This window comes from Cynoglossus semilaevis, chromosome 13, assembly GCF_000523025.1.
Source record: "Cynoglossus semilaevis isolate Cse_v1.0 chromosome 13, Cse_v1.0, whole genome shotgun sequence".
In the NCBI taxonomy this organism is placed as follows: domain Eukaryota; kingdom Metazoa; phylum Chordata; class Actinopteri; order Pleuronectiformes; family Cynoglossidae; genus Cynoglossus; species Cynoglossus semilaevis.
Genome location: NC_024319.1, coordinates 10,027,360 through 10,040,768, shown reverse-complemented (window position 1 = coordinate 10,040,768; position 13,409 = coordinate 10,027,360). Strand labels below are relative to the sequence as shown.

The window sequence follows — 13,409 nt, the reverse complement described above, 5'->3', positions numbered from 1 at the left end:
CAACATTTTGTGGCAAGGCAAAAAAAACAAAACATTCTCAACTAAAGCAGGTGAATAGTTTCAGCTTTTTAACTTTAATTTTCATCAACTACTAAAAAAAAAGGAGGCTGACACAACTTTCACCAAATCCAGAAAGCTCTAACTGCTGAAGGCCAATATGCCACGTGTTAAATCCGGTAAGTCACAAATTGTGGAGGCATCCAATAAAAAGAATCCATCAAACAGATGTTGTAAGGAAGTTGGATTGTGATGCAACAGGCAGAAAGTGTGATCAACAATATTATTGACTGCAGCATCCACAGCGCCCTTAACTGGATCTTGTTTTTAATAAAAAAAAAACAAAAAAACTTAGAGGCAACAAAAATATACAGTTTTTGAAATGTACTTGTATCTTTAAGTTGTCTTTAAAAAAAGGTCTTTATTTAAAACCAATGGTTTTAAACTCATGTCTTGTTCTATAATGAATCCATTTATCCATGACACCCTTACATTTATTATGGAAATTGTTGCCTGTGCAGATTCCAGATCTGCATGCCCTCTGTTATCAGATGAGAATGATTATTCGATATGATAAACCAAAGGAACACAATTAAACTACTCAAGGCTCTGATTGAACTGTGGAATCTTTGTTCTAAAAACTGGATGGTTTTGATGAACCGCCACATGAGGCTGGATTTCAATGACGGGGGGAGTTCAGTGTTATTACAGCCCCTTGTAGCAAAACTGTTAGATTCTCTTTAATTTTATTTGAATAGAAATTAACAAAGATTGTCTAACTGCTGAACACCTACGAAGATAATCTTATAATTTCATCACACAGTGTTAATTGTCAGAGCCTTAGACGCAGATTTCCAGAGAAAGGTTTGAAAAAAATGTATTTAAACTACTATACTTAAACTTTTATCCAACATAGCTATTTATTTTACAGTACGCACAACCTGAAAATAACATATTTAATTTGTGCCGTGCAAAGAGCGTCAACAAGCTAATGAGGAGTCATCGGCAGTGAGAGTTTTCTAGTAAAAAGTATAGATTTTACAGATCATTTCTGTCAGCCTTCAGTATTGTACTGGGAGCCTCAGCAAATGTCAGCAGTGTAATAATTCCGCACTTCATTTTGTTATTTTGCCTCGTAAATTCAAATATAATTAACCTTGCTCCATCCTCATAAGAGAGGAGAGTGCATGTGTGACCAGGACAACAAATGGAGAGATAATTAAAAAGGGATAGATCTCCAACCAGGCCTTCAGTAATGACCCTTGAAAGACATAAACAATTCTCATTATGACTCTGCCAAAATCTCCATCAAGACCAGGGTGTAATTAACAGGATCAGCATAAACATTAAAACCCATTGATCCTCCAGTTTTACCACCCACAGCTGGCTGGGCCTGTGGGCTCGGAAGACCCAGACCATAAATCACATTCAAATGGCATTTTAGTGGCTCTTAAACCAGAGAGCATCTGATGTGGCACATTGTTTTAGGCCTAAGAATGACTGGACACATTTCTAAAAGGTATGAGAGTCATTCCAAAAAATAAGGAATGAAAATCAAATGTAATTTTAGGAGGATAGAATTGTAAATTGATAAGAATTTACTACAAAATTGCAAGACATAATATGTACATTTACCAAAAAATACGCATTATGAACACAAACAAGCAATAGTCAGTTATGTTTTTATGAACTGAATGAATGAAAAAAAATGTTGAAAAATCTTATTGACCTTAATGTGCCAGAAGATATCTCTTTATCTATTCAGTAAACAAATGCTGAGGTTTAATTTATAAAACAAAAGTCATATTACTTGGTGATTGTATGACTAATGTAATCATTTTTATTTGTAACCCCAATGTGGCCAATAATCAGTTGCACTGTTTATACCAACTGTATGCCTTATTTATGCCATAATCAAACATTGCACTTTAGATATTTATTCGAAAGCGAGGTCATTAAAGGCTGTTGTAATATATAATATGTAATGTTTGTAATAATATAACATATAATAATACATTTTAATACATGTAATATCATGAAGTATTTTTTTCTTGATTACGTCGCCAAAATATTGACGGCGAACTTGTACCTACAAATGCTGGATTTATTCAACGTTCCACGTTGGCCTTCAATGTGACGTCATACTGCCAACCAATGAGAGCAGGTGTTCCTCTGTGTTTGTTTAGAAGCGCAGGTGTTTGTAATTAGATGTAAAGTCTGGTGAGAAAATGATAACCTGGGGTCAATAACTAGGAAAATATTTTTTATTTGTTGTAAATTACATCCCTGGTGAAGTCTTCAAAAAGAATAATGATTTAATTTAAATAATATGTCCTCGGTTCCTATGGCCACAGACCAGACAGAGGAAGACTGAGAAACTTCGTCGAACACGCAGCAAACTTCAAGTAAATAACGGACATTAACGGAAATTACTGTGTTTGACCCTTTCACGGACAACAACGGTCACGACATCTCAATGGTGAGTCAACGATTTTACAGGACATTATTGACACTCCCCATTAGCGGCTGCGGCATATAAGGCCAGGTTTATTTTGAAGAATTAATATAACATATAGAAGGTTAATATTATTACTTGTTTCTACATGGCTATTATGTTTCCCATCGATTTAAGGGCGTGTTTATTCCTAGCTTATTGTTGTTAAAGTTTCAGCAGTTGAGCAAAGCTCAAGTTGTTTGTAAATTAAAACGGTGCTTTTCAAACTATGGTACGTGTACCACTAGTTCCACGTGGTGGGGCCCTCCAGTGATATACCTGATTAACCGATTTTATATAAAGGAAAAAGAAGAAAAATACCAACAAAATATAATTTGTCATGTCTGTAACCAGACCACATGGAAAACAAATGTATGAGTGGGCAGAATAAACCTGCTGAATTGATTTTGTGCATGTAGGTGTGGTTTAAAACTATAATTAAATGTATGTAGTAGTGCGCTTTGGTTAATAAATAGACTAATATCCATATTATAAATCAGTGGTTTTCATTACATTACATGCTGAGCTGAACTGAACTCTTTTTTGGTTTGAGGTCACACTGGTTCCCCACATACGGTGGTATGTGTGGTAAAAAACACTGGTTTATTGCTTTCGCTTTATTTATTTGGTAACCAACTTTGAATTTGATTTGTTTCTTCCTGTGTGTGAGTCTGAGGAGGAAAAGGAATTAGGATGGTTTTTGACAACGCTGGTTTGATAATGAGTTGGACTTTTTCTGTGGCTGGGTACTGACTGGTACCATGTATTTATACTGATGGCAACAGTAACTGGGGAATACAGAAAAATATCCGTTTCTGTTTACCTTTACCCAGACATTCACCAGACTTGTGGCTTTCCCAGTTTGTGAACCTCTTTTAATAAAACAGCCAGGCACATGTTGCCCTTTATGCTTCGTGTCCAAGCGGAATTGGCTCTGTATGTCTCTACTGTATATTTATCACAGTATTATGTGCACATGGCTTTCTACTGCAGGCCCGGTCGTCTGTGAGTGTCAGTGCAACAGACTAGAAGAGATAACAGGGCCTAATGTCTCAGTTTGGTCTGTAGCCCATGTCCAGAGAGCTCCTTCCACAGTGCCAGAGGCAACACAGCTATTCTCCAACACCTGTCACCAGCAGAAAATTGTCCTTCACAGTAGCGGGTTGAGCAAGCAGCCTAAAGGGTTGAAACAATACCAGAAGTATAATGATTTTATTTATAGCCTCAATACAAGGCAAGGAGTTCTTCCTCTCAGCCTCATCCCTGGGGCTTATGAGGTCGAGTGACAGTGTCATGAATTGATGTGGCACGTGACATTCCCACAGACAGTGACCCATAACCTTACAACCACACAATGAGCAATAAAATAACCTTTTCTCATGGACTGTCTACGCATCACTGCAAGTACTGCATTGTTTGACTGCATTTTCTCAATGCAGGCTTGAGAAAATTGAGTCTTTTCCAGCAGAGTAGGGCAAATAATTCATAAATATATCCATATTTAACACAAGTTGTTAGAATACGCACTGTACAACCCTCACCTGTTCAGAGTGATGTGTGGTCACAGATTTCTTTGGTTTTGGAACCATACACCAATTGATACCTTTAAGAAGCAGTTAGACATACCAATATTTATATTATATGTATATTTGATATTAATACATATACACAGTATAACATTACATTGTGACAATTATGTCTGTCAAAGCCTCCACCAATGATCGATGGAGGAATGCTAAATGGATTGTATATACAGTGATGGTCATCCTGACCATGCATTTACATTTTACTTTGATTCATTTCCCACATTATTAAACTCAATTAATTCATTGAGTTGACAGTCATTACAGATGTATATTATTGATTTATTATTGATTGATAAATTGTTGATACAATTGCATTTCAGTGTGATTTGACTTGGCAAATATTTGGTTGGTTTGTACATTAGAAAATAAAGAATAGAACATATTACACTGTTCAGTTCCAAAATATGAAACAGCTCTGCAAAACGTTCTTATTTATTTGTATATAAATTAAACTGATAACTAATGTGAGTTTAATCAGTTTAAATTCATAAGATAATGGTCCATGGCAGCTGTTATCATCCACATTCAAATGTCTTTGTAATACTCAAGTCCTGTTTGCATTTCCTTTCACAAAGACAATTTCTTTAGTGGTTTAGTTTGTTTTGTTTTGTTTAAATAAATCCAGCCTGAACTTCCTTAGAGGGAAAAGATGAAACGTCCGGCCCATTCCTACAGCAGTACATTATCTAACAGCTTTGGGTTGTTTAATCAGTTCTCAGTGATTCATGTTCTTGCTCTAAAGCCAAGTTTATATTTGTAAAGTGGATACTGGCACTGGCCTGTAAGGGACATATTTATTACTTTAGCCTATCTTCTAAGAGCCATATTCCTAGAAATAAGAACCTTTAAAACATTATCCAGGTTTATGTTTTATTTATCTAAAGCATTGTAACTCTACCAGAATCTCAGAGATGGTTGTTACATATCTCAAACAATAGAAATGAAGAGTCTACTTTACTTACCAGACCCGGCTGTTGTCAGCAGTCAGCGACAGGTCATCTCTCACTTTAATTGGGAGTGTTTCAGTAGAATGGTCTGAAGCCAGGTTTGAGGATGCTGCATTATTGAAACCATATTTTGCAACTGATGGACATGGGTCTTTCTTCTCGTCTCTCTCCTCACTCCTCTCTAAAGTGAGACACCAGCTGCTGGCACTCTATCCATCTTGAAGTGCTTACATAAAAAGCCAGTACTGGTCGAGGGAACAGTCTGCATTGAACTCTCAGTTCTTTCAATTGCTGCATTATAAAAGCTTCCACAAACATCATTAGAAACCCTGTGCTGGCACTAATGAAACTATTCAATTTCCGGCTCACACTTATCTCTCCGAGTGACTCAGCCTGGTCTTTAGGACATCCTCAATAACCTTATCTCTCCAGTCCATGCAATCGTTATATTCCTTAAAATTTTGCTCTTCAGATCATCACTGAAAATGCACTCAGGTTTTAGGCTGCATGCATCAATATGGAGACATGCACCGAGGGCTGTAATTAAAAGATAGTAAAACTCACAATCTATGATTGATGTTACATCAGAGATGGAACAAATAGTAAGTAATCAAGCTCTCTGCCCAATGACAGCCACACCCTCTAGTTATTATGTTTTCTGGTGGTTTGTCATCCATTTATCTTGCTTCTACTGTACTGCTTCATCTGGAATGACCTCAGATTGCAGCGGGGCAGAGAACACCACTAACAGGCTCACAGCAGGGCATGTGTGGAGATGAATAAAGATTAGTGACACAACATTTTAGCATCTGTTGTTTTGTAGTGGTCTTTTGCTTTGATTATAAACATGTCCACATGGCAAACAGTATTTGTGTTTAAATTTTCATTTTGTTTATGCATACTATGCAGGATGTAGTGTTTGTTGGCTGTTGTTGATACAACTTGAGGGAGTGTAGAGTGACTATCACAGTGTTGCAGGTGGTTTGTTCTTTGCCATTGGCCACGTGTCACAATTACAGAGGCATAACTTGGCTTGGCCCTTCCTCTCCCATGTGTACGAATAAACAATAGTGTATTTATCTTACGAAAATAGTGACCATTGTGCATTTCTTTTTACTCATACAATCTCACAAAAAAACAGAACCATATGATCACATCCTGTTTCCATGGTTATTGTGGCACCCTGTCTTGTCCTTGCAGTACTGAATGTTGCCCAAAGGAAGTTAAAGGTTTAATGATTCAGCACCATTTTCAGGGCCAGTTTTCTGTGGGTCACTTTTTAATATTAAAGATGCACATGGATAAGCACATGGGCAAATCAGTTAAACCTTGGGAAAAGATTTGGAATATTTCATCCATTGAATTTAATGTTAAAATGACTAAACTCTCTGCTTCACTGTCGTCATGTGAATCACTGCTGAGCTCCAAAGTTTGGATCTGCATTTCTAACAGCTCAGCAAAATTCTTTATTCATATTTATTCATATCGACCTGAATGAGGGATTTCAAACTACATAATTGCGGTGATTACGCTGTGAGAGTGACACACCTGACAGCTCATCAGGAAGTGAGTTCAGGCCAGCAGCATCCTCGTCAGGATTTTTGTTTAGCTCATGTACAGACCTTTGAAGTGTCTAATTGTGCGTTCAGAAACAAGGGGAAAGAGCATGTGCCTTCTCCCTCTGTGAGCTAGCCTGCCTTGGCAAATGCCAAAAGGATCATACCAGATGCTGAAACATCTGTGAGTCTAATTCATTTTCTGCGAGTCCCATATGGGTTTTTTCCTTGGTGCTAAGTGCAAGAAATAATGAATCCCTTTATTATTCATGGTTTTCATAGAGCTTATCCTCATATGATGGTAGTTGCAAAGGCAAATGGTACGCTCGTCGTCACATGTGCTGACACACTGGGTTTTATGAATACAGAGGTAATTTGAATTAACATACATTATATTTCCTGGGCATCACACTGTTATGTTGGATGTCTCTCAGGCTCCATCAAAAAAACCTATTATTTATGCATTTTCTGTTCAACCCTGTAAAAAATATCTGGTGAAAAGTCTATGGAAAGATAATTGTCTCTAATTTGATGTCTAGAAAATAATGACATTCAAGCTCCTACAACATTACAAAATTTAATTTCCCCACTGTGGCGGTGTGTGATGTTTTATTCTTCTCAGTTATGCCAGAATGCATCATCTGGCCAACTTCCGTCTAAATCACACCTGTGGGGCCTGAGACGCTCAAACACCTGGGACATCATGTCCAACAAAATCACAAACATCATCTGATTAAGGAGTCCCTTTGGTTTGATTGTGTGCAAAACAAAGTAAGGACAGTATCAACTGAAATAAGAACCTAAATATATCTTCATTAAGGCAGTGACAAGGTGGCTTTTCATCTTTTCTCCCTCCTGCATTCTGGATCAAACTGTTTGGATCATTATTTTTTTTAATCAGTAGAATGAATTTCTTTTACAGTCATGTTTGGTGTTTAGTCTGGGTTTTCTGCTGTCCGAGGTTTGGGGTAGACCAGATGGTGTGAGGGTCAAAGATGACACTGCTTCTAAAAAAAAAAAAGTTGAAAGTTATTTCTTAGTTACATTACACTGCAGGATTTTCCCCCCAGAATAACTACATGGCAACCCCCCAAGTACACAGTCTGAACAATTAAAGCTTGACCCCAAACTGTAGTCTGCAACAAAAAGGGGAATGACAACCAGAACATGACCCAAAAAAGTGAGCTGAATTTGCTGAAAAGAATAAACAATGAAAGGTAAAACGAGACTATGAAATAGCACCTGCAACCCTGTGGGAAGATGATTCATCGTGCAACGGCTAAGTAACTGTTTTTAGAGGCCTTTTTTATGTAGTTTCCTGGTCATGAGACAATGGTGACAGCACAGCAGAGGCAGAGACTTCTTTGTTCCTATGTAAAGGTGTCTAAATCTGTTCGCCAGGTATGGACGCCAAATCAGATTCCACTTTGTGCTTTGTGATTTTTTTATTTTTTTATTCCTCATCTGACAAATCTTTTACACTAGTTACCTTTATTTTATGCTATTTAATGCAACAAGCCTTAAAACAACCGTTTCCTGTGTTTTAATTAAGTGGTTCCTTTGATCAGATGAAACTGTAGATGACATTACCAACTACGTTTACGTAGTTTGCATAAAAACAATCTTTCTAGTAAAGTCTGTACGAAATTACTTCTGAAGCTCAGTTCAGTGGCATTAGCTACAGCAGAAACCGCCTTCGTGCGTGCGCGCGTGTGTGTGTGTGTGTGCGTGTGTTGGAGAGGGCCTGTCTGTACAGCAGTAGGGGACCCACTCCCCACGGCCATGACTGTTACAGAGCTGTTGGTACACCAATTGGTGGTAACTTACAGCTTAAAGGAAGGTTTAAAGAAAGTTGAAACTTTCAAAGTTTGATGTGCTTTGTTAACAGAACTATACAGAAGAACACAAATAGGAAATCCCTTAGGGATAACATTTTCAGTGATGAAACAATTCTTTCGTGTTTGCTGTGTTATCCCTGGACACTATTTGATTTGAAGCATCCACTGTAATCAATATTTAATATTAAAATGTATTCAGACAACAGTTATTCCAACAGCCACCACAATCATTGTTGATTTTGAATGTGATTATTGTATCAGGCGCATGGACAGCAGAAGATTAAATTTGATGTATAGTTACAGATTGATGTAGATTACAGTAAATGACACAGAGATGGAATCTGTTGATTATCAGATCTTATGACTCCTCTCTGCTCTGACTGTAGGTTGTGGTTGCATTAACGTCTAATGTCAAGTCACTTTGTGATACTCGAAACACTGGCCTACAATTTCACAATTGGTGTTGTATTCATGATGCCTTTTACTAATTAAAGATGCGGCCCCTGCGTCTGTCTTCAACCAATTGTTATATTTTTTTCCATTACCACGTAACACAATTCTTTTAACATGGCTGGCTTTCTTTATACTTTTTTATACCGTAATGATTCTTGTAAAAGGTGCATTTTATTGAGAGATATCTATTTACCGTTTGCATGTGTCAGGAGGACCAGTCCTTTTTTTTTTTTTTTTGCTTGGCAAAAGCCAAAAAGTAGGGCTGCAGCGTAACACTTACTGAAGTCAAAGGGGGAAACATAAAAGGCCCTGAGCAGCACTTTGAGGACCCAGGTGGGTAGAACAAGCTTCTGTGCCAGCCACCTCCTCCTTATTCACTCCTTTTTAAATTTTCATAGCATGAGAAGGGCTCCCAGGGACAGCCCATCACACTTATCCTGGTTAGTAGAAAATAGCCACCAGGTACACCCTGATTCTGCACTCTGCTTGTCCCACTGCAAAGAGATACTGGCTGAACCATGGGGTTTTGCATAAGCCCATGGCCCCGGGGCTCAGCTTCTATATTATAACTTGTGCTTTCATCACCATATGCTGTTTGCTCTCAACACCTTCTAAATCTCTGGCAGTGATGGCCTCTGGGGCCAAATGTGGTGAAAAACTTGGAAACGTACACACTAAACACCGTTGTTGTCTTAAGAATGTTTTTTCTCTCATGGCAAAGGGTTCACCTCTGCTTGGCCAATGTATTAAAATAGTGTTGAGGACAGGCCTTCATTATCCAGACTGGAAATGTTTCTGTAGCTGTGTGGATGACAGGATTTTACCACCTCCTGTATCTGAGGACCCTGACCATCCAGGCCATCTCGAGTGTTTAACAAAGTAGATATATGAAACACACCTGGGGGGCAAAAACTGCTCAGCTCCAGTGAAGGGCTGTATAAAAACATTGGGAATGCAGTTCATGATTGCTAAACTCCTCTGTATTAAAAGAATGTATCTTTGGCAGTAAGTCCAGACAGCCTCGGCAGACTTGTTGAGGACCAGATGGCTGTTGCAACCCTGAAAAAAGCACGAATGAATGTGTTTGTCTCTCAAACAGACACAGTTGTACAGCCAAATGCATCGTTGTCTCTGAACATGCTGAAAAACGTTGTTCAAAATAGTTTTTGTTAACAATTAATGCAGGAGCAGCCTTCAGTCATGAGCTAACATGTTAACTCCAGAGGAAACCGCACTGCCAGAGGAACCAACGGCCAAAAAGCAAACAGCACTGACACATCTTCAACTCTTGTCTTTTGTAGTATGATTATCACAGGGTTGTTGTGAATTAATCAATATTAGAGATGCATGACATTTCTAAAGATGACTTTTTTTCTCTTTATTGTTGGAACAAAAATAAAAAGAATATATTGATGTTTGTGTTTGAAACCTGTTTTCATTTGTGACTTAACCAATGAAGGGGAGTTACTAATATGGAAAGAAGCAAAACATTTTTCATAGAGTTGGTTGTTTTTAGTTATTACATTGTAACAATGTTCATTTGTTTCCCTCTGTTTTTACCGCAGGCGTATTAATTCATTTAACCTAAAAAGAACATAATTCATTATCACTGCAGTAAATTCCCTCATATATTTTAATGAAAGTTTTAAGCTTTGTATCATACTGCAGTTAAGCTGCCTTCAGTTTATTTTAAGAAGAAGAAGAAGTGAAACAAAATGTTTGATAATCTGTTGAGTGCAGCCCTACATTCAGTGGACACTTTATGATCAGTGGAGGAGGAAACTCATCTGATTTTTGATAGGCCTTTTCACCATTCTTCATTCGTTTGAGGGAAAACGTCTGAAAAATATTAAAATTCTCTTCATTTTAAATTTTTATAAATAATCAGACTGTTATTATGTTCTCCAAGTTCTTTCGTTTGGTCTCTCAGAAGATAAGATTGTTTCTGAATGTGATTAATCAAAGCAGAACATTGATTGGCCGTTATACTTCAATCAAACGCCTTGTTGCAGACAATGCTTTTTCATTCCCATTTATTGTTGGAATTGTTTTCATAGTTTCAAATACTTTTCAATCTTTTCTCATCTTTTAATGAGACTATACATTTAAATAAGAAGTCATTAGAGTTATTCAATTTATTTTCTAGTCTCCATCTGCACAATGCTGATAATGGCCAAAACACAAAGACAAAAATAGATACTTCAAGCATTTGTTCAATTTGTCTCTCCTTACATGTGTTGATCAGAAATTGTCCTTTTATATCACTCCTCTTCCCCCTAATGTTGGTCCTATTGACAATCTGTGTTTCCAAAGGGCACCCAGTTTATTTAGGGAGACAATTGATTAAAGGAATAAGGTGGACAGGGTTGATGAGCATGGATTGCTGACTGAGCACAGGGCACTGAGCGCTTCACAATGGCAGCGGGAGACAGGATATTGGCAGGTACATGAAAGGAGAGCAAGATAACCAGGGCCTGGCACAGGCGGTCAGATCAAATACACACAAAGACTCTTCAACAGTAGAAAATTAACCTTCATTAACACTCGCTAGGAAAACTTTGCAGGAAGGAGGGGAATGTGTGAATAAACACCTAAAACATGTCTCTCCCTCTGCGGCTGACAAACAAGAACCACTGCCAAGAGAACTGAGTACATGTTTTGGTCCTTAAAAAATAAACCATCCAACAAAAAAAAAATTTTTATTTGTTCCTGTTGCATGGTCTATGTCCAAGGTAATTTCTTTGAGACCACTCGTTCTTCCATGACAAGCAACCACAAAACAGCAGGGAAACATGAGAGACAGGAAAAGAAGGCTGCAGCTGTGTAAACAGCTTTCAGAGGAAAATTATTAATAAAAACAAAACATTGCAGCAGGAACAGGAAACAAAATACCCTGAAGGCAACATAGTGGACACCATCATTCGCTCTTTTGTGTGTGTTACTGCTCCATCCAAATGCTTTCTGACCTTTGTTTATTTTTCGGTTCTGCGGTTATTTAGAGCTCATAGGAGCAGCCCACAGAGGGATGGTGGTAAGATGTTCATCCCGACTGTGAGTCACCGTCTGAAGTTACTTTTGCTCAAAAGTTCAATAGTTTATTCAGCTGCAGAGGTCAAGGAACAGGTAATGCCTGACTCTAATGCTGTGTTAGATGTCAGATAAACTCGTTATACAAAATATATATATAATTTTTATTGTTTCCCTCTGCATTAAATGAAATATGTTTTATGCTTAAAAATGTATTTCCGCAACCAATTAGAACACCAGACATTGATCTTTTTGCAAGGCAGCAATCAAAAACCATCAGTCTTCTATTATAACAAGAAAAACATTTACAAAACAGGCTGCATTCTGTCCAATGAATATTATAATTGTTTTTTAACTAATATGGATATTTATTTATTTTTGTGTGTGATTGGCAGAAAATAATACAAAATAATTCCACTTTTTGAGTGTACACTCACCTGTGGTATAGATTGATTTTTATTTATTTTTTTCTCGTGGTTGAGTCAGACATGATTCATCTTTTGTTTTAGTTTTTTCTCACAATGCAGTTTACTTTTTATTTTTTTTATTACATTTTTATAGAAAGATTTTAATATGTTGTAAAACAACATAATTGATCAACCTGTTCTAGGACAGCACTCCTGGATCTAAATGGTTGATAAATAAGGCCAGCGTGTAAGGACAAAAAGTGAAGAATTGACTATTCTTGTTATTTAGTTTATGTTTGAGAGTTAAGGTTATACTGGTTTACTTTAGCAGACACTGTTTTCTCACATCATTCTATATATTTTTGGTGGACTGAGACTAGAGCAGAGTCCTGACTCTTGAGTTCTAGAAGAATCTGATTAAATATTTGAAGGGATTATCTGTACAGTAGTACTGCTGACAATCATCAAAAGTCTTTCCTGGTCAGTGGACTACATTCACACGTGGATTTCAAGCCAATACTGGATGAAGTTTAGTTTCTGGCATATACATGGAATGCCTGACACTCCACAGACCTCCCTTACTTTCTGCTACTGTTCCTCAGTTTATCTGACACGTCCAGCTGTCACTGTGTTGTCCACACAGACAGCTGTACCAATGTATTTGGTAAAAAACAACAACAACAAATTTCTCCCTCTTTTTAATATGGTAAACAGCTTTTTACTGCGTGGTTTTTACCTCTACTTTCTAATTTAATGTTTGAAAGAAAAAAAAATCGATTGGAGCATCAACTAACTTTAAATAACTGTGTGAACTTTAAAGGTCATTTCTAACTGTGTTTTTTTATATGCTTACAACATTATCTTTCTTCTGGATTTCACGTATTTCTTCTCATATTGTGTCTTGCAGAGCTTTACAGCAGGAACATTTAAAAGGCAAAGGTAGCAGAAATTGCTGTATTCTAAAAAATAAGAAAGGTCATCATTTTTTCCTCAATGATAAGCATTTAATATCTCTAATATTGGGTCTATAATATTTCTAAGAACACTGACAAAGTGACAGCGTGAGAAAGGCTTAAATTAAACATAAACATTAAACATAATAAA

General features: G+C 37.2%; 1 long non-coding RNA gene across 3 annotated transcripts in view; it reads left to right on the top strand.

Moving 5' to 3' along the window:
- Window positions 1-2,147: 2,147 nt before the first annotated feature.
- The window catches only part of LOC103388541 (uncharacterized), a 59,496-nt gene continuing 48,234 nt past the window's right edge, over window positions 2,148-13,409 (top strand). For all 3 annotated transcript variants that reach the window (XR_522517.3, XR_003051625.1, XR_522516.3), the window contains exon 1: window positions 2,148-2,476. This is a non-coding gene — a long non-coding RNA (uncharacterized LOC103388541). The remainder of the gene's footprint in view (window positions 2,477-13,409) is intronic.